The sequence below is a fragment of the Hypanus sabinus genome, chromosome 4 (assembly GCF_030144855.1).
Source record: "Hypanus sabinus isolate sHypSab1 chromosome 4, sHypSab1.hap1, whole genome shotgun sequence".
Lineage (NCBI taxonomy): Eukaryota > Metazoa > Chordata > Chondrichthyes > Myliobatiformes > Dasyatidae > Hypanus > Hypanus sabinus.
The window spans coordinates 173,167,077-173,194,399 of record NC_082709.1 but is presented as its reverse complement, the minus strand read 5'-3'; the positions used below and the strand labels follow the sequence as shown (position 1 = coordinate 173,194,399).

General features: G+C 40.2%; 1 protein-coding gene and 1 long non-coding RNA gene across 4 annotated transcripts in view; one reads left to right on the top strand and one right to left on the bottom strand.

Annotated features, from left to right (window-relative positions):
• hlcs (holocarboxylase synthetase (biotin-(proprionyl-CoA-carboxylase (ATP-hydrolysing)) ligase)) overlaps window positions 1–27,323 on the bottom strand; it is a 192,737-nt gene that overhangs the window by 101,158 nt on the left and 64,256 nt on the right. The gene's annotated exons all lie outside the window — the stretch shown is intronic.
• LOC132393507 (uncharacterized) overlaps window positions 5–27,323 on the top strand; it is a 43,430-nt gene continuing 16,111 nt past the window's right edge. Inside the window, exons 1-3 of the long non-coding RNA XR_009511893.1 lie at window positions 5–8,220; window positions 9,188–9,283; window positions 24,138–24,189. This is a non-coding gene — a long non-coding RNA (uncharacterized LOC132393507). The remainder of the gene's footprint in view (window positions 8,221–9,187; window positions 9,284–24,137; window positions 24,190–27,323) is intronic.

Here is a 27,323-nt window from a genome sequence, read left to right as displayed (position 1 = left end):
TCTTTGGAAGCTTGTTTAAACCAAGTTAATGGTCTTTTAGGCTTCCTCCAGGTGAATAGGAATTCACTTTTTGAATAATAAGAATTATATATCACCACAGGGGGCATCAGGATTTTAGAGGTGATTAGGTGGGGCATGGCCAAAAAAAGGTTGGGAACCACTGATTTAGAGATTAGCATTGAGAATGATGAACACTTGCTGTTGCACACAGAAGTCAGGTGGCTCTCAAAAGGAAATTGCCTGAGACGCTTTTAAACAGAATCAAGCTTATATCACTTGCATATGTCGTGAAATTTGTTATAAAGTGGCAGCAGTACATTGGAATACATAATGAAAACTATAAAATACAGTAAATTAAAGTAGTGCAAAAAGAGAGAGAAAAAAGTGAGTTAGGTTCATGGGTTCAATGTCCATTCAGAAATCTGATTTGGCAAAGTGAAGAAGCTATTCCTAAATTATTGATTGTGTGCCATCAGGCTCCTGTATCTCCTCCCTTTTGGACTCAGACTGAACTACAGAGGACAGGGAGGAGGTCTGGCCCCTGCACACATAGCACATAGGCCCACAAGCATGTGGACATGCCCCAGTGCTCGTGACCCAAATCCCCAGCTGAAGGTAAATAGCCCCACTGCCTTGCAGGCAGCCTGAGGAGAGATGACGGCTACGGGAGTAAACCAAACAGAAAATCCAGAGTGGAACCTCTAAGGTGGCTGGACGCCATTAAACAGCCTTCCAGCAGCACCTGCAGCCAAGCTGGTGCCAAATGCAATGCTTTGCTTTCCTTTAGACTACAGAGTGAGGGACCTTGATGACTCAGCATCCCAGGATCTTCAGAGTTGTGTCCTGGAGATTTTACTCCAGTGCTGCTACTCCATTGTCCTTTGAGATAGACAGATGCCATCATCATCACCTCCTTCCTGATGGTAGCAATGACAAGAGGGCAAGTTGTGGGCGATGGGGGTCCTTAATGATAGATGTCACCTCTTGAAGATGTCCTGGATGCTGGGGAGGCTAGAGCCAGTAATGGAGCTGACTGACTTTACCACTACCTACAGCACACTTTGATCCAGTGCAGTAGCCCACCCCCAATACCAGACAGTGATGCAGCCAGTTACAATACTGTCCATGGTACATCTATAGAAATTTGCAAATGTCTTTTGTGACACACCAAGTCTCCTCAAATTCCCAATGAAACATAGCAGCTGTCATGTCTTCTTTGTAACTGCATCAATATGTTGGCCCCAAGATAGATCCAGGAACTTGAAATAGTTCATCCTTCCCATTTCTGATCCCTCAATGAGGAATGGTCGGTGTCCCCTCTGGTCCACAGTGAACTCTTTGGTCTTATTGACGTTGAGTGGAAAGCTGTTGCTGCAACGCCACTCTTGCTGATCTATCTCACTCCCGTACTCTTTCTCGTCACCATCAGAAATTCTACCAACGATAGTTGTGTTGTCTGCAAATTCATAAATGGCATTTGAGCTGTATCTAGCCACATAGTCACGGGTGTAGAGAGAGTAGGGCAGTGGACTAAGCACATATTCTTGAGGTGCACCAATCACAGCAGGGGGATATTATTTTCAATTCACACAGACAATGGTCTTCCAGTGAGGAAGTCAACAATCTAGTTGCAGAGGCCCAGGTTTTGGAGCTTTCTGATCAGAACTGTGTGAATGATCTTGTCAAACGCTGTGCTGCCTAACATAAGTATCAATATTGTCCAGGTGATCCAAGGCTGTATGAAGAGCCAATGAGATCGCATCCACTGTAGACCCATTGTGGCGTTAAGACAAATTGCAGTGGGTCTAGGTCTTTGCTTCGGCGGGAGTTGATTCTAACCATAACCGACCACTCAAAGCACTTCATCAGCGTAGATGTGAGTGCTACTGGTCAACAGTCATTAAGGAAGCTCACCCTGCTCTTCTCGGGACTGGTATAATTATTGCAACTTTGAAGCAGGTAGAACTTCCAAATGTAGCAATTAAAGATTTCTATGCACTTTTTAAAACTGATAAAAATATTTGAAGACTTGAATGCTTCATTCAATAATCAACTCAACAATATTGGGCATCAGATTGTTTATTTGTCAGAATTATTGGCAAAGTTTAATGAAATCAACCTTCGATTACAAAGATTGCAAAGAAGATTATGAGTCTTATCATAGTCAAATCAGTTGTCTCCATATTTCTGCACAAGTTAACCTGCAACATTACCTGGCACAACCTTTTCTAATTTCCAAGCATCTCTGAGTTGGACGAGAAAGAAAGAATACCAGATGATGGTTCTCAAGTATGCTGTGCCCACCTGGGTGAGCTGCATAAAAACTTGTCAGATAGACATTTCAGGATCTTCGCTTGATCCAAGTACCAGACTGGGTAATAAATCTATTCCTGAACACTTGCAGTGAGGAACTAACAGGAAGCATGGAGGAAGAAAAAAATGACTGAGCTGAAGCTCAAAGTATCATAACAAGACCTTTGGTTGCCGAAAGAGATCTCTGAGCACTATCCTGCACTGTGGAAAGAGGTCAAGATATTCTTTATTGCCTTTCCAACGTCATATTTAGTGGAGCGTGGCTTCAGTGCCGTCGCCCAACTTCGTTCAAAGCTGTGAAACAGACTGTAAATAACTGAACTTGTGGATCTGAGATTCCTTCTGAGTGACATTCAGCCTGATCTCGAAAGCAGATATCACTGTACCAAGCCCATCCATATTTTCATCTTATTTTCTTTCACTGTGCATCACAAGTCAAAATTCTTTATAGTTTTTATGTAACAGTTGGAAAGGGAGGGGGCACTTGAGATGTGGTCTGGGAGCCAAAGGGGCTGATAACCCAAAAAAGTTTGGGAACCACTGATATAAACATCAAATAAAAATATGACATATTTAATTGAACAATTATAAACTCAAAGTTCAAAAGACTTTGAACATAAAATCAAATATTAGAACACAACAATTGGAAAGAGGTACTAAACATTTTTGACAACACAGTTAATTGAGAAACAATGAAATAGATTTGGACAGATATTTATGTGATATTTACATTTTTAATCACTAAAAGGAAAGTAGCTATGGATAACTAGACATCAGGACATTCAACCTGGATAATCTAATCATCCCAACCCTTTACTCTAACCCTGTTAAAACTTATCTAAATGTTCAGAAAAAATGACATTATTCAGCATAGGAAAAATAGATAATTTCTACCTAGTACTTCACAAGGAAGGTTTGTTACCAGGAGAGGTTGCTCAATAGAGAGTTTGAGGGGTATCTTTCTTAATCTAATTAGATTTTAAGAGTGTATTTTCTTAGAAAGCTGATTCCCAAAGCCATGTCAACAGCCATAGAAGGATAATTTTGAACCAACACTGGATAAAATAATACAGTATCTGATTTGGAAATATAGTCAATTCCAGCTAATCAATCCATCAGATAATCAGGGCAGCCACTTATTGGGGACAACTCTTAAAGAACAAAATCTAATCAGGAAAATAGCCAAGATTCCCTTAAATTATTTAAGGATTGGAGGGCGCCCATTCAGAATAGAGATGCGAAGAAATTTTTTTAGCCAGAGGGTGGTGAATCTGTGGAATTTGTTGCCACGGGCAGCAGTGGAGGTCAAGTCTTTGGGTGCATTTAAGGCAGAGATTGATAGGTATCAGAGTAGCCAAGGCATCAAAGGTTATGGTGAGAAGGCATGGGAGTGGGACAAAATGGGAAAATGGATCAGCTCGTGATAAAATGGCGGAGCAGACTCAATGGGCCGAATGGCCAGCTTCTGCTCCTTTGTCTTATGTTCTTAATTGGGTCAGATCCGTGCACTTGTGTGGTTATTAGGCACTGCACTGTACTTACAGCGAACATTATTTAAATAGCATCAGTTACGTGTGTTTGTGTTCAAAAGGCAGTGACTTTTGACGTTGATAGTTCGTGAGAAATAAGCACTACTTTGGTCACTGAAGTTTCAGGTATTCAGGCTTTGAGATGCCAGAAATGGCAAGGAGTGAAAATTAAATGATTTCACTAGGTCAACAAATTAGGACCTACAATCTGCTTGAATGTTACAATGAAAACGAAGATTTGAAGGAGGCAAATGTCAAAAGCATTGTATGAAGACAGTCCATTATCTGCACCAGGCGTCTGCATGATCTTGTTCCTTTATAGTCAATCGAAAGAACACAGCAGCATACTCTGGATGAATTCCTCCATTGATAACTATTAGGAACTAATATACAGTTTTATAATACAGGCAGTCCCCAGATTACGTACGAGTTCCGTTCCTGAGTCCGTCTTTAAGTCGGAACAAGTACATCCTGTATTATTTAGCGTCAGTCAAACATTTGTCTTAGTATATATTTCACCTTTCTATGCATATAAAACACTTAAGAAACATACGTATTACAATAATTAAACCACTGCGTTGCTTGGTAATAATTGTAGCTTTCATTGGGGCAGGGCCTTTCACATGCTCCATTATTCTCACTTTATCCTTTAAAATTGTTCCGAGCGTTGACCGACTGTAGCCTAATGCTTTTCCAATGACCGATGGCATTTCACCGCTTTCCAAACGCTTTATTATTTCCACTTTATTTTCAATTGCGATCACTTCCCATCAATGGAACAGAAACACTGCGGGCGGTGGGTCCTGACCCCCGCCGGCTGCCGAGGTTCGCTGGATCCTAAGGACCACCGCACTGAATTCCCCGGATCCAAAAGTTCACCACACTGAGGCAGGTTAAGTGTGACAAGTGGGGGCTGTGTTGGGTTTGGGTACTGTACTTGATCCTCCACAATATTCCGCGTGGGAATTTAAACTGGAGGTGGCAGTGGTTTTTTTTTAAAACGAGGTTGAGTTGTGCGCTAGACATTAACCGGGCACGGGAGTCACTGGATTGACATCAACCTGGCACGGGAGCGGTCTGTCACTGGATTGAACTCGGGAAACTCCGTTCTCCAGCCCAGCGCTGATCTCACTGCGCCACCGGCTGACTGGAACGGGGGGAGAGGGTGAATCTTACTAAGAAAAATTTAAGCCAAATACAAAGTTACACACTCAACACAGTGTCAATGGCAACAACTTAAAATGGCGTACGGCATCGCAATCCGACAAAATGGCGGACGGTGTTCTCCTTCCTCGGTTTGTAAGTACGAGTTGTCTGTAAGTCGGATGTTCATAATTCGGGGACTACCTGTACTGCCATAGCATTGGTAATGTTCAAATTTGTTCTGTATTTCTTTTAAATATACAGGTTGTTACCTAGTTTGTCTATTTTATACCTTTTTAAGCATCTCCATGAAACTTCAGCTAATTGGGGCAGCTGCTCAACTGGGCTAAAATGTATTGGTCCCGACATGTCCCAATTAACCAGAATATACTGTACTGAGAAATAGGTATCCCTACTGGGCATACTAACCCAATACATTTTGATTGTGCATATTTTAAATATGAAAATGTTTGTAACATTTGTTGGTGAATTACAAAGAGTCTGATTTTAAATGCATTTTACTTCAAAGGGCGGTAGATCTTGAAGTAAAATATATGAATGTCATACCCTGAAGTAATTATGTAACGAGTATCCAGCATGCAGGCTTCATAAGCTACAAAATCCTTTGGACATTATTTCGCACTGGCTACGTTCACTGGAAATTAAACATTATGGCCTTCCATTTGTAAAAGGCTCTTTAGCATGTCCAGGTGCTCTAAAGTTTCAAAACAAACTGCAGATGGAATTGCAATATTATTGTCACCTCTACCAAGATGCAGTGGAAAGCTTGTCTTTTATTTATTGTTTATTTAGAGATACAGCGCAGAACAAGCCCTTCCACCCTAATGAGCCGCACTGCCCAGCAGCCCACCTATTTAACCCTAGCCCAATCACAGATCAATTTACAATGACCAATTAACCTACTAGCCATTAATTTTTTGGAATGTGGGAAGAAAACACAGCACCCACCCAGAGAAAGTGCATGTGTTCACAGGAAGGACATACAAATTCCTTACAAATGGTGTCAGAATGGAACTCAGAATTCCGATGACCCGAGCTGTAATGGCATTGCACTAATCACTATGCTATACACATTCATGTTTGTTCATAGAGATGAAATCATTACACAGTGCATTGAGCTAGAACAAGGTAAAACAATAACAATGTAGAATAAAGTGTAACAGCTACAGAGAAAGTGCAATGAAGGTAGACAATAAGGTGCAAGATCATAACGAGGTAGATTAAATTGAGCTCTTCACCTCATATTGTACTAGCGAACCACTTAGTAGTTGTCATTGAGCCTGAAGATATACTGGAAGCTGGAGTGACAAACAATCTACAGGAGGAACACAGCAGGTCAAGCAGCATCTGTGGTGGAGGAAGACAGTCAGCGTTTCAGGTCGAAACCCTGATCAGGACAATGTATGGAAAGAGAAAATGGCCAGAGTAAAGAGGAAGGGGGCAGTGGATGGACAGGGGTCAGTTGGTGAAATAAAGGAGCAAGGATGGATGTTGGGCATTTTGAAACCAGGTAGAGAAGAGGGTGAGGTGGAATTTGGATACAGAGGCAAGTGGATGAAAAGTGGTGATACAAGAGATTGCAGATGTTGGAATCTGCAGCAAGAACCAACTGCTGGAGGAGCTCAGTGAGGCTGGCAGTGAGGAAAGAAAGGAACTGACAAAATTTCAGGTCAACCTCCCCCATCGTGACTGATCGGTGGAGGACAGGTAGGCAAACAGAGCTCAGTGGGGAGAGGAGGGGGACTGAAAGTGGAGACAGCTGCTGGAGGGTGATAAGCAAGAACCAGCACTGTAATCTTATAAGGCAGGGGAACCTGAATGGGGACTCCCTCACTCAGAGGGTGGTGCGGGCGTGGAACGAGCTGCCAGCAGAAGCGATGGTTGGGGGTTCCACTTCAACCTTTAAGAGAAATTTGATTAAGTACATGGATGGGAGAGGTCTGGAGGGCCAGAAGCAGCTTGGTGGGACTAGGCAGAATGACAGTTCAGCACAAACTAGATGAGCTGAAGGGGCTGTTTCTGTGCTGTAGTGCTCTATGCCTCTTTATCATATCAATGGAAACAATTAGGGAAGAGCTAGGTCGATAGAACCAGTGGTAGATAGGCAATGGTTGGGGGCATCCAATTGGGGTAAAATATGTGGATGGAACCAAGAGGAGGAAGGGGAAGAAAATGGGGAGTCTGGAGGGTTATCGAAGGGGGAGGAAGGAACAATAATGGGGAGACTGAAGGTGGATGGAAAGGAGAGAGAGAGAGAGGTGGGGACAAAAACACTGGAGCTGAAGGTTACCCGAAATTGAAAAATTCAATGATCATTGAGTTGCAGACAAACATGGAGGGATATGAGGTGCTGTTCCACTAGATTACATTGGGCCTCATCCTGGCAATAAGGCCAATGACTGACAGATCAGTATGGGAATGAGGAGAAAGGCCAAAAGAGCTTGCAACCAGAAACATAGGGTAGTGACTGGGGGCAAAGCACAGTTGTTCTGCAAACCTTTTGGCTAATCTGCACAAATAGAGTGCAAGCAAATTGGAGACCAGGGTAGAAATTAGTAAAGAAGTTGAGAGAATTGATGAGTTCTGCACAGATGCTGAAAACAGCACCAACGTAGTCGATGTAATGGAGAAAGTTGCAGAGTGGTACCACAGAATGAAACACTTCATTCAATTGCAGTGGTCAGTTTGACAATTTAATATTAGAATATAAATAAGTTAGCATCTGTATAATCGAATGCTTTTCTGCCTGAGTGTTGTACTTTTCCACTTACTCATCTTTTTGAAAATCTTTTATTTCCTTTGCACTACAAAATTGTTCAAGGTAGAAAATCTCAATGCAATTTCTGTTGGAACTCTGCTTAGATTTTGTAGGAAAGTTGGTAGGTGGAGAATATTACTTAAACATGTCTAAACATAGCATGGGCATCTCTTGAATTTTTACTTTGCTAACCAAACATAACGAATATTTCCTTCTTATAAAAATGTATGCTTATATACAATATCTAATCAACAACTTTCTATTTTTGTTTTGTTTCTTGTACATGTCCTCACAATACCATTGCAAATGCAAGATTATGTAGATGAATGCGCTGGGAGACATGAAAAAGAGAAAGGCAGCAATACAATATTTTGCTTTGCGATTTGATTCTCAACAAGTTTTAAAGCACAGAATACAAGGACAATATCAGCTACAGTTGACATTCCACAATACCAAGTAAGTTAGGATGCTGAATTTAACACTGGCATTAACTTAGATTTTACAAGCATTAAGGAAATAGTCATTTTGTCACACAGAACAGGGATATTTAAAATACTCTTAGACACATGGAGGATAGAAAAATGGAGTGCAATGTAGGAGGGAAGGTTAGATTGATTTTCAGGTAGGTTGAATAGTTGTCACGTTGTGGACTGAAGGACCTGTACTGCATGGTAATGTTCCATATTCTATGACACCACCCCGGAGTTTGACATAATAGTGGGGCTGTTGTGGTTTGGCACTCTTGAAGATCTGGCATCAACAGAGAGTGATATGAGGTGTCCGAAATATAGGATGCATTGTGTGCTGTAAGATAGCTGGCTGTCACTGAGCAGTGGGAAGTGGTGAGGAAGCTGGTCTTCTATCTCCGGGAGAGTACTATACCAAACAACTTTGCAAGTTCTACGACATCCGTGCCAACAATTTTTATTATTATGTATTGCAATGTACTGTTGTGCATAACAAATTTCACAAAATAAGCCTGTGAAATTAAACCCAAGCCTCACTCTGATTCTGATACCCCCTGAGACTTTTGATTCCGAGCAAAACCAACAATCTGAAGAACTTTTCTGAAGTTTTTTTCTGATGTTCTTGTTTCTATGCAATTACAATTACATACTGCCAATGCAAAATCTTCTACAAGCTACCACAATTTGGCAGGTGGAGACACCAGAGATCATAGATGCCATAATCTGGGGCATCAAATAATCCACTGATGAACCACAGTGAATCAAGCAGCATCTGTGCTGCAAAGAACTGTAGATGTTTTAAGTCAAGACATTGTCTCAGGACAATTTGGCAGGTTATATATGAACAGAGATGAAAATGGGTTTATCACATTTTTAAAGATGAAAATATTGAACCTAGTAATGTAATCTTCAATAACAAAAATAATCTAAACAAAATATTTTCTTTTTATAACTAGATACATTGGTGATCATACAATCAACAGCTTGAATCAAAAGTGTGTGGTCCTTTAATTGAAAATGTAGTACAGAATCCCATCTTCAATAAATGGGAGGTAAGCCAGCAGAACAAAATTGAAATATTTACTACTAGAGACAGAACAACAAAATGAATGATCCACCAGTTTCCCTCATGATAGCAAGAGAAACTAGAATACGTTGGACATACCAAAGGGTATAGGCCTTGACAGTATCCTAGCTGTGGCACCGACGACTACACCCCAGCATGAGCTACAGTTTTAGGCAAATTAATCTGTACAACTATAACATCAATTATCCAACAAAGTGCAAATTGTCCAGGAGCAGCAGACAATCTGCTGGAAGAACTCAAATGAGTCTAGCAGCACCTGTGAAAGGAAAGGAACTGATGATATTCTGGGTCAACATATCCCACAGATACCGTCTGACCCACTGAGTTGCTGCCGCACATTGCTTCTTGATCCAGATTCTAGTATCTGTAGTCTCTTGTGTCTCAGGAACGCTCTCATCTGAAAAGCAAGTCAAACGTTATTTGGAGAATCTCCTGTCTATCAGACAACAGTTTAAACTGAACTCCTGCCTCAGCAAGGACCTGGACCCATTGCAGTTTGCCTATCACCACAATAGGTCAATGGCAGATGCAATCTCAATGGCTCTTCACATGGCCCTAGACCCCCTGGACAATACAAACACCTATGTCAGGATGCTGTTCATCGACTATAACTCAGCATTTAACACCATCATTCCCACAATCCTGACTGAGAAGTTATAGAACCTGGGCCTCTGTACCTCCCTCTGCAATTGGATCCTTGACTTCCTAAACAGAAAACCACAATCTGTGCAGATTGGTGATAATATCTCCTCCTCTCTGATAATCAACATTGGTGCACCTCAGGGGTGTGTGCTTAGCCCATTGCTCTACTATCCCTATACCCATGACAGTGTGGTTAGCATAGCTCAAATACCATCTGTAAATTTGCTAGCGATACAACCATTCTTGGTAGAATCTCAGGTGGTGACAAGAGGGCGTACAGGAGTGAGATATGCCAACTAGTGGAGTGGTGTCTCAGCAACAACCTGGCACTCAATGTCAGTAAGACAAAAGAGCTGATTGTGGACTTCGGGAAGGGTAAGACAAAGGAACACATACCAATCCTCAGAGGGATCAGAAGTGGAGAGAGTGAGCAGTTTCAAGTTCCTGGGTGTCAAGATCTCTGAGGACCTAACCTGGTCCCAACATATCAAGATAGTTATAAAGAAGGCAAGACAGTGCCCATACTTCATTAGGAGTTTGAAGAGATTTGGCATGTCAACGAATACACTCAAAAACTTCTATAGTTGTACCTGACAGGCTGTACCACTGTCTGGTATAGAGGAGCTACTGCACATAACTGAAAGAAGCTGCAGACGATTGTAAATATAGTTGACTCCATCTTGGGGAATAGCCTACAAAGTACCCAGGACATCTTTAGGGTGTGGTGTCTCAGAAAGGCAGCTTCCATTATTAAGGACCTCCAGCACCCAGGACATGCCCTTTTCTCACTGTTACCATCAGGTAGGAGGTACAGAAGCCAGAGGGCACACACTCAGCAATTCAGGAATAGCTTCTTCCCTTCTGCCATCCGATTCCTAAATGGACATTGAACCTGTGAACACTACCTCACTTTTCTTAATATACGTTACTTCCGTTTTTTGCATGATTTTTAATCTATTCAATATATGTATACTGTAATTGATTTACTTATTTATTTTTATTATTATTATTGTTTTTCTTCTTCTATATTATGTATTGCATTGAACTGCTGCTGCTAAGTTAACAAATTTCATGACACATGCCAGTGATAATAAACCCGATTCTGATGATAAAAAATATAACTTCCTCCCTCAAATAATCACAAGTCTTTTGAACATACTTTTGCAAAGAAGCAGAGCTTTTGAATATTTTTAAGGCAGAGGTAGATAAATTCTTGATGTGCAAGTGAATGAAAACTTATCGGCAGACACCAACTCAAAGGGGAGGTTACAAAGGAATCAGCCATAATCTTACCAAATGGAGGTCAGCTCAAGTGGCTGACCTACTCCTGCTCTAAATTTGTATGTTGGTAACCGAGTAATAAGAGGGTGAGATTAATTGAATTGCACTTTCGAGCTAGCACTGGATAAATAGGCTGATTGTACTTATTTATATCTACATATTTCTACTGTATGAATTATACAAATATGAAGATTACAGAGAATCCATCCAAGCACAATGACTAAATACTACACAGAAAATTATAAGAAACTGACATATTTTGACTTCTCTATCTTTAGCTGTACACAATATTTTAATAAAATCAGAACAGAAACAGTACCTAATTCTTTATTCAGATCTTTTGTTACCATCTGGACTCAACATCAACGATTTCAGAAAACTCACATTGGTTCTGTTTGCCCCTTGCCTCTCTTCTTAACCCATCCTTTAGTTCAATACATTTCCACTTACTTTTGCTTCGCATCATCATTCTTTGTCATTTGACCTTTTCTACCTTGCCCCATGGCAGACTGAACCTTGGTTCCCACTTTTTTTCTGCCCATTTCCCCTACCCCTGAATTTGGTTATAAGGACTTGAATTACTAGCAAGGTTTGTCTCTCCACATATGTAGGCTATTCATTTTGAACATTTCCTGCTTAGCTCAGATCTCATCCTCCCCAGCAATAGACTTACACTTAGAGGCCACTTTATTAGGTACACCTATACGCCTGCTTGCTAATGCAGACATCTAATAAACCATTCTTGTGACAGGAACTCAATGCATAAAAGCATTCAGACATGGTCAAGAGGTTCACTTGTTGTTCAGACTAAACATCAGAATGGGGAAGAAGTAACTTTGATAGTGGTATGATTGTTAGTGCCAGGCAGGGTGGTTTGAGTATCTCAGAAACTGCTCCTCTCCTAGAATTTTCAGGCACAGTAGTCTCTGAATTTTACAGAGAATGGTGCGAAAAACAAAGCAACATCCAGTGAGCGACAGTCCTGTAGGCGAAAACACCCTGTTAATGAAAGAGTTCAGAGGGAAACAGCCAGACTGGTTCAAGCTGACAGGAAGGCGCCAGTAACTCAAATAACCATGTGTTACAACAGTGGTGTGCAGAAGAGCATTAATGAACATACAAAGCGATGGAACTTGAAGTGGATGGGCTACAACAGCAGAAAGCCACGAATATATAGAAATGTACTCAGTGGCCACTTTATTAGGTACCTCCTGTACCTAATAAAAAGACCACTGTGTACAGTATATACTTATGCTGAACACAAATAAAAAAAAGATCAACATGGAATACTGTCAGTATGAAATAAAATATTAGAGATTTAACCCATTTTACACAACTAGAACACTGAGCCCTTCTATAATTAGATTGGGAGCGGGGGGGGGGGGGGGGAAACGGTTAAAGTTCTATAAATCAACAATGTATCACTATAAAATAGTGCAGTGTAATTGTGATATCTTTGTGAACAATAGGCTTGTGAAAATCATGGGGAAGGAGTAAATAATTAACGATTACAGTTAGCGCTACAATGTAAGAGGCAATATATTAATAGTCATGCGTTTAATACAAACACAATTTATAGTGCATCAGGGTTTATTTTCAAGGGGCTTTAGTTATTCAGAGAAATCTACTCAATACTTTTGTCCATTCATCACAAAAGTTATGAAGTGCTATTCATACTAAGACAAGATTGAAAACTGACATTGTTGCTCCAACTAATAAAGACCAACGGACTGAAACATTTCTCAGTTCCCAGAAACTTCTGTAGTACAAAATACTAAACTACTGTAACCAACTACTACTTGTTCAAGGGCATATGCCCTGTTAAAAAACAGACACACTCCAAAGTAAAATAATAGTTTTCACACTAAGTTATAGTTTTACCAACATTGGGCTCACATCAAGTATGCACTCAAATTAACCTGTTTCCCATTAACTGAACAGGAAGAAACAATCATTAAGTCTTCTTTTAAGTGCTTACTTACACTTACAATGTGCTTTCATTTCAATAATGTTATTTAAATTTAATGTACGATACTAGTTTCTACCTGCTAAAGCAGAAATGCTATATTGCAAGATTTTTACCTCTACTTCTTTGGTAAGCAATCCAAACCAGAATAAGATTTATCTTCTAAATTCAATCAAAATTATTTTCATGTCTATTACAGTAGTATCTAATTAGTTAAATGAGCACCACAGATTGTGCGGTCAGGAAAATCATGCTGCAACAAACCAGCTGAAAAGCTAAAGTTTTGTCTTGTATAAATCCCAGTGGTTATCACAAACATAACATTGACTCAGAGCATCAGAATCAGTCACTAATGCCATCCCAACTGAACCTCAGTGTAATATTTGTTTCCAGATATATGGTGCTCCAAGAATGCTGGCTAAAACCATTACACAGAGAGATGTTTCATGCATTCCTGACCAGACTGCTGGCCTTGGTGACTCACTCCATCACACGACCTCACAAAGAACTTAGTAGTAGATCATCATGGATACAACACAAAATAACATCCTTGTTCAGACTCGGTGCTGGTATAATGTCTTGGATAAAAATTAAAATTGTAACTTTTCTTTTAAGAAAGGGAAACTAACATCAATATTGGAAAAGATATTAGATGTTGAACAATCTGAACCCAAATGTTTCACTGTAATCAGGAATCTTCCTTGATTCAGGAAGCACGTGGAAGCAGCTTAATGTCTTATTATTACTGTAATTTTTTTCTATGTAAAAAACCCAAAGATGCCCCAAGCTGTTTTTCAACTGTGTCACCCATTCTTGAGTTTATAGATCATTTTAACACTACAAAATTTTAAAAAAACAGGAAAACAGACTGAGAGAAGATTATATGGTGTACAAATACTACCTTGTAAATTCTGTTTATCATAGCCAAGTTAGCAGAAAATTTATTTAACTCCCCATTAATGAAAAACGAGCATTCATTCATGTTTCAGGACTAAAAAGCTTTACAGATGACAGGACTTAAAACAATTGGGATAACTTCTGTGTGGAAAAGGTAAATTCTCAGACCAGGCACTTGAACTATTCACAATAAATCCATCTTCTAATCCAATCACAAACAGTCCTGCTGAAGGGGTTCAGCCCAAAACGTTGACTGTTTTCCATAGATGCTGCCTGGCCTACTGAGTTACTCCAGCACTTTTTGTGTGTTGCTGTCTTCTAATCCAGTAGGCTTGCTTCAGAATGAATGTACTATAATTAACATGCAAAATAAAGTTGAAGTCATCAAAAAATTTTGTAAAGAACAAATTAAAAATTAATTTTCATAGTCTAGAAAGCCATGCATAAGCAATTAACTATGAAAGTTGGAATATAAAAATCTTGAAAGATATGAATCAAAATGAGGCAAGTGAATAGCACAGATAGACATTGTAGTCAGCGGAAACTGTACAACACTATGACAATGACTGAGAAGCCAAAAAGCTTTGAGATTTTAGATACTTTTCTAAATAATCTCATTATAAAGGCATCAAAATACTCAGTCAACAAGAGGATTGTATGGGTGTAATGATAATGATTACTCATTTTCCTGCTCTCCATGCGAGCTGACATTGAAAATAATTCCTACTTTTTAGGAGCTGACCTCACCTTTACAAAGTAGTTTCTTCATCTGTCCTTGAAACCAGCCCATTTTCAATATAACTTGTCCTCCCCCTATATTCGCTGGCCACCTTTCCCAGAGCTCAATATTCAAATTTCCTCTCAAATTTCTACAGCTATCTAATCATTCTAAATGATTCGATGAATAGCTCTTGTACATCCTATAACGACTCACTCTTTCAAAACTGCGGTCACTGTCTCCTCAAACAATTCATCTTTGGTGCTTCTGATCCTACAAATAACTGGCCCATTCTTACCTGGTTTCAAGTTGTTTGCAACCAGCTTCCCCTGCAACAGCACACTTGAATCTTTACACTCTAATTCCAACATTTACTTATTTAAAGACAGTCAGAAGATCCCTAGCATTGGCTTCCTCTCCCATTGACACCTTTCAGAATCAGAATCAGACTTTAATCGCCAAGTACCTGTACGCATACAAGGAATTTACTTCCGGCAGATGTTGTCTCTCTGCTCATAACAATAATAATGATAAATATAAATGAAAATATAGATTATACATACAAGTAGTGCAATCCAAGTAATAGTTAGCCGACAGTTAACCGGCAGTTAACTGTTCAGCAAAGTGACCGCAGTAGGGAAAAAACTTCTCCAGTGCCTATTAGTCTTAGTCTGGAGGGATCTGAAGCGCCTACCAGACGGAAGAAGTTCAAACAGTCCATGCGCAGGATGGGAGGAGTCCTTTATGATGTTCCCCGCCCTCTTCTTCAACCTGGAAGAGTACAGGTCCACAATAGAATGCAGGGAGGCTCCAATGATGCGCTCGGCAGTCCTCACTGTGCGCTGTAGTCTGGTTCTATCCTGCTTGGTGGTGGCTCCAAACCACACAGTGATGGAGGTGCACAGGACAGACTCAATGACTGCAGTGTAGAACTGCAGCAGCAATTCCTGAGGCAGACCATATTTCCTCAAGAGCCGCAGGAAGTACATCTGCTGCTGGGCCTTCTTCAGGATGGAGCTGATGTTCTGCTCCCACTTCAGATCCTGAGAGGTGGTGGTTCCCAGGAACCTGAAGTTCTCCAAGGTGGACACAGGGCTGCTGAGGACTGTGAGGGGGGACATAACGGGGGGATGTCTCCTGAAATCCACTATTATCTCCTTTGTCTTGAGCGTGTTCAGCTCCAGATTGTTCCGACTGCACCAGAGCGCCAGTTGGTCCACCTGCTGTCGATATGCAGACTCATCACTGTTCTGGATGAGTCCGATGATGGTGGTGTCGTCTGCAAACTTCAAAAGCTTCACATAGGGGTTGGAGGAGGTGCAGTCATTGCTGTAGATGGAGAACAGCAGTGGAGAGAGGACACACCCCTGGGGGGCGCCGGTGTTGGTGATTCGAGTATCCGAGATGACCTGTCCCATCCTTACCTGCTGACTTCTGTTGGTCAGGAAGCTGTAAATCCAATCGCAGAGGTCAGGTGGCACAGTGAGGTGAGACAATTTGGAGCAGAGGGTATGAGGGACGATGGTGTTAAGCGCCGAACTGAAATCCACAAACAGCATCTGAGCATAGGTCCCAGGACGATCCAGATGTTGCAGGATATAGTGCAGTCCCAGGTTGACTGCATCGTCTACTGACCTATTTGCCCGGTAGGCAAACTGCAGGGGATCCAGCAGGCTGCTGGTGAGGGTCTTCAGGTGGTTCAACACCAGCGTTCAAAGGATTTCATGACCACAGATGTCAATGCGACAGGTCTGTAGTCGTTCAGTCCTGTGATGGTGGGTTTCTTGGGGACCGGGATGATGGTAGAGCGCTTGAAGCAAGTCGGAACCTCACTCAGCTCCAGAGATCTATTAAAGAGCTGAGTGAAGATGGGAGCCAGCTGATCAGCACAGGCTCATAGACAGGAGGGGGAGACCCCATCTGGGCCTGGAGATTTTCAGGTCTTAAGTCGCTGGAACAGTCGACATACTTCTCCTTCGCTCATTCTAAGCTGTGATCCAGGGGGGCTGGACAGAGATGGTGGGGAGGTGACTGCAGTGATTGGGGGATGAGTGCCAGTGAGTGATGGTCGAGGGAAGGCAGGAAGAGAGACCGAAGAGGGGGGAGGGACAGGTGTAAGATGGACCCTCTCAAATCTACAGAAAAAGGTATTAAGGTTGTCAGCCAAAGCTTTGTTAACTTCAGCGGGGGGGCAGTGCGTCTCCTGTAGCCAGTGACCTCCTGCAGGCCTCTCCACACCGACAATGAGTCATTAGCTGAGAAATTATTCCTCACTTTTCGGAGTAGAGCCGCTTGGCCACTCTGATTTCTCTTGTCAGTGCATTTCTGGCCAGCCTGTACAGGGCCCTATTCCCACTCCTGTGGGCGTCCTCCTTAGCTTGGCGAAGATGTCTGAGTTTGGGGGTAAACCATGGCTTATTGTTGGCGAAGGTCCGGAAAGTTTTTGTGGGTACACATGCATCCTCACAAAAACTGATGTAGGATGTCACAGCGTCTGTCAGTTCATGTATATTGGTGGCTGCAGCTTCAAAGACACCCTAGTCAGTGGTGTCAAAACAGTCCTGAAGTTGCTGTTTCGCCTCACTGGTCCACTTCTTCACTGTCCTCACCACAGGCTTAGCAGATTTAAGTCTCTACCTATAGACTGGGATGAGGTAGATCAGACAGTGGTCAGAGAGTCCTAAGGCTGCACGGGGAATAGAACGGTAAGCATTATTTAGGATAGTATAACAGTGGTCCAGAGTGTTACTATCCCTGGTGGGGCAGTTAACATGTTGTCTGTATTTCGGGAGTTCGTGATTCAGTTTAGCTTTGTTGAAATCTCCTAGGACGATCAACAGCGGATCTGTGTGTTCCCGTTCTAAACGCATAATAAGATCAGCCAGCCGCCGAACGGCCTCACTCACATCGGCCTGAGGTGGAACGTAAACACCAACAAGGATAAATGAGGAAAACTCTTGCGGTGAATAGAAAGGCTTACAGTTCAGAACGAGAAACTCCAGGTTCGGGTCGCAGTGTCTGTGAAGAACCTTAACGTCAGTTCACCAGCCTTCATGGATGTAAAAACAGATTCCACCACCCCTTGATTTCCCCGATAACTCCGTGACGCGGTCCACTCGCAGCAGCTGGAAGCCGGGGACGTGCAGACCTCCGTCCGGAACGGAATCACCGAGCCACGTTTCAGTGAAACAAAGAGCCGCAGAATTCGCAAAGTCTCCACTGGTTCTGGTCAGAAGAAGCAGCTCGTCCAACTTATTAGGAAGAGAGCAAATGTTGGCGAGGTGTATCGCTGGGAGCGCGGTGCGGAATCCCCGCAGTCTCCGTTTAACAAGCGCACCGACTCTCTTCCCTCGTTTATGACTCTTCCATAATCCATACCGAGCCGCTGCTCCGCCGACCAAGATCTCAGAAAAACTATTTGGGTCAGAGTGGAAAGTTGGAAGGTAGTTGTTAATGAGCTGCCTGGTGTTCAGGAGCTCATCCCTGCTGAATATGACTGAATCCGCTTGAACAAAAACAATAAAAAGACACAAAAACACACAAAAAGCCAGAGAGCTCGGCACTGAGGCCGCCATCTGCAGCGCCATTTTAGAATCCATCTCCAAGAGCTCCTGTTTCCATTGTTGGAAACATGCATACACAAGGTGCCAGATTCCACAAACACAGTCCTCACCTACTTGAGCAAACTTTTACTCAACCCTCCCAATTTTACTTTATATTTTTGCCTGACAATAATCCATAACATGTCCTGGGGACCTTTACCAACATTAAATTACACTTGCTGCATATCTGACCCAAGCTCATCTACCATCGATTAAGTTCGCTATAGTGTGCCATTTAAAAATATTGTGAATACTTAATATGTTGACTTGATGAAGAACTGCAAAACTGGTACATAACCTTTAGAAATTGTTTAAATCGCTTTGGGACAAGCATTTTATTATCTCAAGTTACTTGTACATTGACAAGTTATTGATACAGAATTTTAATAAGAACAGTAAGCGTCCCATGATAATACAAACTCTGGCTCCAACTAGATGAATCTGATCAATGCTGTGCTATGATCATTGCAGTTAAATCATCAAAGACCAAGCACAGTTCTTTTTGATCAGAAATATGCAAGGATGACACAATCAGCAACTTTGAAATAAATGCTAAATGGCTAATGTTTATCACATTTTGGCCATCAGAATCAACAATTCATTGATATCAATGAGATGAACATTTTAAGTGGCAGGGACTATTCATAAATGAAGGTTCTTCTGTTCTTCCATACTGATAATCCAAAAGAGACAACTATTCTGAGATGGTAGTCCTAATGAGGAATTCAGCAGATTATTTGTTCAAGCTGTCTAGCAACTGTTGGGGCGATGGGGAGGAGCACAAAAGCTTATTGCCCAAGTTCAAATCCCAATCTAATGGATATTTCAATTCAATTAACTAAATAAAATACGGAACGAAAATCTAACATTATTAACCATCAGCACAGCACCATCTGACTGTTACAAACACTCCAATAGCTCACAGATTCACTTCAGCAAAGAATATTTTTTATCTTCCTTTTGACATGGAAGGACCCATTGAATCTGATCCAATTTACAGAACCATCTCACTCTCCACTTAATTTCAAATAATCCATTTTCTCTCATCTGTCCATCAACTCCCCCATACTCTTCTACAATCCATTTCCACTCTGAATAACTTACAAGTGGTTTATTAACCTACCAACTAGCACATTTTTGAAACACAGAAGGAAACCAGAGCTGGAAGGAAATCTGTACAATCACAGGGAGAACAGACTGAACCCAGGTCACCCTGAGGAAGTACATGACTCCCTTCAAATGGCCACTCAGTTAACAGCCAATGTGGGGCAGACATTAAACAAAGTATTTAATATATGCCCCCAATGAAATACTGTGGCAGACAACTTGCCGTATTTAATTTTTTGAATCATTCTTCATAAAAACATACTATTTGCATAATTCTGTCACGATGGAATATGATTAAAAATTTTACTGTGTGTTGCATTCTTGGAGAACACAATAAGGATGGCAAAGAAATTCAGATCTCAGCCCAAAGCATCAACAGTTTATTCCCCACCATAGATGCTGCCTGACCTGCTGAGTTCCTGCAGCATTTTGTGTGTGTTGCTCAAATGATTTAAATGCACGTTGGTGCCTTAAGTGGGAGTAGAGAAAATCATCAGTACAAACATTAAGTTGAAGCTCTTGCCCTGCACTATAACATTCTGTTATTAGCTCACAGAGATGGAAATGAATTTCATCAAAGCAGTAATGAGCCACCCAAGTATGAGGTGAATCGGCACTAAAGCTAAAGATAGAAAAAAAAGATCAAACTAATAAAAAGGCACTGAAAGTAATGCAAACAAATTCTGTTGAGATTCCAGTAACTTCTCAACAGAGCTGAAGAACTACAGAAGGAATTTCACTTCAGGAAAAGAGAATCAAACTGACCTTGAGTTTTTAATTCATAAATTTATGTTAAAGCAAGACCATATAACAGTAAATCAATCTTGCACAACCCAAAGTGAAACAGTTCTACTGGAAAGCTTCAGGACATATAACCCTTAAATTAGAACCATACCAGTTACACATTGGTCTTGTGTTAATAATCTCCACAGCCCAATATATGAAACTCATACAATGGCATCACTGATGAGAGCCCTGGTCCAGCACAACATGAGAGGCTTTAAAACCAGTCTGGGCAATGTAAGCAAAACCTTCATATAAAGTTATTTCACAAACACTCCCAAACACCAGCTCTCCAATTTTCATCACAGGTTTGTATTATTCAATTAGTCTAAACACAAGTTTTAAGAAAGGCAACATCAAAAATAATAAAACTTAACATGAAGCAAACATTACCTACATAAGCTAGCTAATTTCTTTAAAAAAAAAAGAATCAGGAAATACTAATCAGCAATCTTTTTTTATTCGGTTACAAAAGCCTTGCACTATGCTATCATTTTCAATTCGTTTTTAAAACATGGAGCAAAATTTCAGAAACAATTTTTCAAACCATTATGACAGATATAATGGCTTCCACCTGTTTTTGAACCCAAGTGCTGACTGGCATCTTCCCAGTATAAGTGGAAATGTAGACAAAGATCTCCATAGGTGCTGGTTGCTCTACTGCCGTGAGGCCACTGAGGCATTAAATTAGTTCCACCCCACTAACTACCCTCGCGTTCTCCAGCTCCTTCAGGCCAAAGGTTTGTCACTGTTGTTATTACAGCAGGGTTAAAAACACACACTTAAATCAGCCTGGCATTTTGGAATTTCAAGCCAGCCTATCCACCACTATACTTCATCACTATTCAAAAACTTCTCTTTTAAATTGCCTGTATTGAAATTGAGCAGTAAATAAATTCTGTATACAATTCAGCACCTTGGTTTCAGATTATTCAACAAAACAAATATTACACTCTCTTAAAATAAACCAACAATGCTGCCACAGGTTTGTAATATAAAAGCAATATAGAATGTAAATTAGCTGAAGAGTCAAAAGTTCAGTAAACTTAAAAAAAAATGTTGGACCAGGTCTTATTGGTAGTTTCAATCAAAACCACCAGTGTTAAATCTACAATGCCATTAAAACTACTGGGCATGCACTGTCCAGAACTAACTAATGGATATGAAAGATGAAATGCTCCACCATTGAAATCCAAGCAATGCAAAGACTTCCAGTGATTTCCCGCCATCACATTAGGGGGGAAAAAAAAATCACTTTTCAAATCCATTAATAATCTGGAATTACATCTGAAAAAAATTAGCCATTCGTAATAATGACCATATACTACTAGATTGACGTCAAAACCTTTAGTTTAGGAAAGGAAACCTGTCATCCTTACCCTATCCGTGACTCCAGACACAGAAGCATGGCTAACTTTTAAATGTCCTCTGAAGTGGCCTAGCAAAACACTCACTTTAAGAGCAATTAACAATGGGCAATGTTTCCTTCCCAATTATATTCGGATCCCTAAATATTAACAGCACTTTGTTGCAGGATTCCAAGTTCCATTGCTATCAATGGATACTGTAAGGTTTTGAATGGGGGGGGGGGAGAAAGGGGGAGTAAGTAACTTGTTTTAAGTAAATTATTTTGAAAAACCTTCACATCTTCAATTCTGTATTTGATTTCAGTCTTTTTTTTCTCCATTTATATAGAACATGGAGCAGAGAAACCAGTCATTTGGCCCAACTAATGCAAGTCAGCATTTATTCTTCACTAAGCTTCCTCCTATCCACCTTCCTATAAATATCATGGTACAGCCCTCTATTCCCCTCTCCTTTATTTGCTTGTCTTGCCTTTCCTTAATATGTCCATCTATATCTCTGTCTATACTATTCACTCCTCGATAAAGAGGCCAACATAATCTTGGATGTTCCCTTCTCCTCCTCTCATCAAGCAGAAGAAACAAAAGCCTGAAAGCATGTAACACCAGGCTCAAAGAACCTACAGAATAGAATGTATTACTACTTAATGTCTCTTGAAAATGTTATTTCCACTTAGACTTCCTAATCCTTTCATGTTTCCTTTTTGTGCTATTTTTCCCTTCAATTACGGTATGTAGTTAATGTTTGCCTTTTTCCTCAGTCTCTTCTTAAGCCTGTGGTCCTCAGCTACTTTACATCATTATTCACCCATGGAAACACACAAAATTTGTGTTTATTATCTTTCAGCCAAATACGTTCTTCCTGAACTTAAATCTTTCTATTCCATGCCAATATGGCTGTCTATTGATGTTACAATAGACAATAGGTGCAGAAGTAGACCATTCGGCCCTTCGAGCCTCCACCGCCATTCTGAGATCATGGCTGATCATCTACTATCAATACCCGGTTCCTGCCTTGTTCTCAAGTTCTGTTCTTAACCTTTCAAAATATGTTTTATCCAATGTATTAGCATAGTTTGTCATACTTGTTTCCTTATCCATTGTCAAAGTGAATTATATTATGTTAACTATTGCCTGAAAACTCCCCTATATTCATTTATGATTTATTCTTTGTTACCAGCTACAAAAATGAATCCTTTCCCACTAAGCTTTGCACAAGTTAGTTTAGATAAAAATTGTATATATTATAGGAACCCAATTCCCTTATTGCCTTGAACTATCTCTTTGACTGAATTAATATTGAGGCAGGCGAAGTTCATAAAATTATTATACTCTATTTAAGTCATTATTCTTCTTTATCAACAGATTTCTTCCTTAACCCCAAAGCCCAAAAATGGATTAAAATTTTATTATACTGAACTTTTATTATATTTTATTTAAATCCATATACAATGGATTCCAGTTAATTGAGCCATCAGAACAACCAATTATTTGGGACAGCTATTAAAGAACAAAAACTAAGCCAGAAAATAGCTGGGATTACCTTTGTTTATTTGGGACTATATGCTACTTAAATGGAGCAGGAGACTGGTGCCAAACATTTTCTAACTAGCATGAGTTGCATGCATGTCGTGTGGCCGTTAGATACCACAATGTACTTAGAGTGAACAGTTTTTAAAAAGGGTCAGTTGCTTTTGTTTGTTTTCAAAAAGCAATGACTTTTGTCGTTGATAGTTTGTGAGAAATAAGCAGGAGAATTCAGAACTGTTTTGTTCACTGCGGTTTGATGCATTCAGACTTGAAAATGCCAGAAATGGCCAGAAATGAAATTGAAACTATTTCACTACTTGAACAAGTTAGGGACTATGAAGAACTTGAAGGTATCAATAATCATCTCGAATGTTACCCTTGGTCGCCTTCGGACAATCAGCTCACACCTGCGGCTCCAATTAGCTATTTGCACGTGGCAGCAGCCACATCCTGAAGCACCACTCTGACAGGTGGTCTAAACCAGGTTAGGGTAACTGGTGGGTCTTGTACCTCACTGAGTTTCGGACATACCTTTGGCATGCAGTTAGCTCCAGCAGTCTGGGCAGATGAGATCTACAGTGAGACCCAACGGCCAGGAAGACGGTTCTGCACTATGTCAAGAGAAAGAGCAAGAGCATGACAACCCACAGTAGTCATGGTCATTACTCCAACCATGGAAGACCACAGTTGTGACATCTACTCATGCCACTGGACACAGATTTCAGAGGTTGAGAGAGTGGAATTGCCCCAGTCCAATGGCTTTTCCACTTTAAAAGCTCTCCCCCACAGATTTCCTGTAATTGTTGGGTACAATGGACAAATAGCAATAGTATTGATAGTGTTCTAATTTGTTCTGTATTTCAGTTAAAATACATAATTTGTTACTCAACTAAATTGTAGTTTGTCTTCTTTATAACCTTTTTATCTAGTGTATCCACGAAACTTCGGCTAATTGGGGAAACCACCTAACTGAACCAAAAGGTACTGGTCTCTGTGTCCCAATTAACCATAATCATCAACATGGCACTGGCAATCATCGGTAACATTCTGTGCTATGCATTTTTATTTGCATTTCCATAATTTGTTGTCTTCTGCACTCTACTTGATCTTTTATTGATCCTGTTATAGTTATTATACTATAGATTTGCTGAATATGCCCAGTGGAAAATGAATCTCAGGGTTGTATGCGGTGACATATATATACTCTGATAATAAATTTTACTTTGACTTTGAATCCACCATATGTCTAAATTTTCTCCAGTTCTTCTGCCATTATTTATCCATAAATGTATTATTATTCTACTTACCCATTTTCCTCTTCCACTTTTCTACATAGATTATACGCACAATGTACAATTTTAAATCTTCATTTTGTTAGCTTTAAACTAGGAAATTAGACAATGAGGTTTTCAGATTTTCAAGGTATATTAAATAATATAATATCCTATAGATTCATCAATAAGAAAAGGTTGGGACAGTAATGTAGCTCATAAGGAATACACAAAACAGTACCATGGGCTGCAATGGCAAAATGGCGGAAATAATATATCAATATATTACTTCAGCATTCTCTGTCCTTGACCTGAACTTTAACTCTTTTTCCCTTTGCACAGATGCTGGCTTACCTACTGAATGTTTCCAGCACTTTGTGTTTATTTCAGATTTAGAGTATCTGCAGATTTTGTTTTTGAAATAATAATGGCCCAGGTTGTTCAGTAAGAATAATATTGAGACCATCAATACCCAAAGTTATCAGGGAGTAAATTGGATAGCATCCTTCAACATCAACTCCTGCTCTTGAAGTCACTATCTACTTTATCCTGCTCCTAGATAAGGTTTATCTACCACAGAACAACACTCAGGAGCTCTGTATTAAAACAAATGAAGGGTGTGAATTTATTATACTTATAGAACATTGGACATAGAACAGTACGGCACTGTAATGGCCCTTCAGCCAAAGATGTTGTGCTAACTTTTTAAGCCACTCCAAAATCAATTGAACCTTTCCCTCCCACATGCCTCTCTATACTTACCCATCAGATAGCACGTATACAGGTATATCCAACCTAGAGTAACGCAATCTTCTACAATGTAATAAATCATAACAATATAATTATGAAATGTCTCTGGTTCTGGAAACTTGCTTTTAAAACTTCAAAGACTACAATGTATCAAACTGAAGCCGCAACCTTTTTTCCTCTCTCAATCACACCTTTCTTGTCGTTTTGTTTACTATATATGATTTTATACAGATCTAATATCCTCATTCAAGTTTTCTGCTAATTCCCTAATGGGTTATTGAGAACCAATGTGAATTACTGAGTTCACATTGGTCTGAGATTCCTCTAGTACACTCCATACCATATCAGACTCCTGATAACCAAAGGTTGCTATGCAGAAGCCAACAAAAAGTCTGCAGGCAGCTGTAAGCATAATAAACAGTGATTGGCCAGTGACCACAGATCATGACTAATGAACATGTTCAGTCCTCATGAGCCAAAAAATGCAAGTCTCACCAACAACACCTACATCGCATGAATGAATTTTAAAGTGCATTAATCTTCATGGATCCAAGACTCAAGTAACTAGAATTTGGGTAGTTTCAATCAACATAAAATAAAAATTTTAAACATGAATGCAGAAAAATCATCCCATTTATTTTTGTTACGGTCAGTCTCAATGTCTAACCACTAATGGAAGCTTGTATAACTAAATTTTGCAGGATGGAATTCAAGCAGTCTAGAATTAAATACACAATACACTCAGCCTATAGTTTAACTCTGCATTTCATCCCCCTTTAGATTTCCACTTCATGATCAAGCATATCATCCACTGGTCATACGACTGTCCATTGGATTTTAGACTGCTGAATTCAAATTAGTTTTTGCTGCATTTAAGTGGCAGTTTATTCCAGAAGCTGTGAATAGTAGTTTAAGTAGTCCTCTGAACTTGTATCGTATTTTTATGCAAAAGAAAATATCTACATTACCAAGAATATTTATTTTATGTCACACCCCAGCTATTTACATTCTACTTTCTCTAATGGGAATTTAATCCCTTTTATTCTATTTATAGAATGTGAGAGAAAACCAGAAACTACTGTGAGTCCTTTCATTTGATAAATAGATTTGATCAGCCATATAAGGTCCTGTCAGTTCTAGAGAATCATTATTACCCATATAATTCTCAAGGAATCTAATTGCGTGCATCACTTGCGAATTATGCTTCAGTCACTCAGGGAAGAAGGCGCAGTCCAACGGACAGTGCAGGATACTTTGCGGTGACTGCAAGACCCTGTTGGACATTGTCAGTGTAGAGTACTGCAAGTCCACTTTACTGATTCATAGGTGAAACCAATAGCAGTGGAGATGTGTGGCCTTGGCTGTGGTGCAGACCAGGCGCTCACCTGCCACAGCTGGTGAGGAAGGAGACACGGAAGTTGGCCGATTCCGTTTTGGGGTAGGAGCTTGCCTCTTCTGTCAGTGCTGCTCTCCAGTGTTTATTTGTTGCAAGACAAGTTGCATTGCCTTAGTCTGTGGCTGCACTGCACGACATGAGAAACTGCTGCGGGCTGTTCTTGCAGAGACATGGCTTCAAAACAACATCCATGCATGATCAATCCAAAGGCCATGACACTCAGGGACTTGGACTATATCATTATTTTTTTTTGTAATTATGTTTTTCTGCTATCATAAATATAAGTTCTATAGGTGCTCTCTGTGACTGTTGATTCTGTGTTTTGCATCTTGGCCTCAGAGGAACACTGTTCCGTTTGGCTATATTCATGTGTATTGTTGAATGACAATGAAACCTGAACAATATAAGATTTATCAGTATGTTTAACATACTAACATTAAATTCATGCACCAGTGGACAACAATCCGCAACCACACCACATACAGTCTGCCACAATCCAGTGGGGATCTTTGTTAGACAATCAAAGTGCTTCACCTCCTCTAACTATACACTTTGTAATTTGAGAAACCTAACTTACAGATTACAAGTTAGTTAATTTCAATATGAACAATATTATATCCTAGATGACAATATAGCCAAATTGTTATTTGAATAATGAACATATTTTTTACTCAGTTTAAATCCTTGAATATTCCACT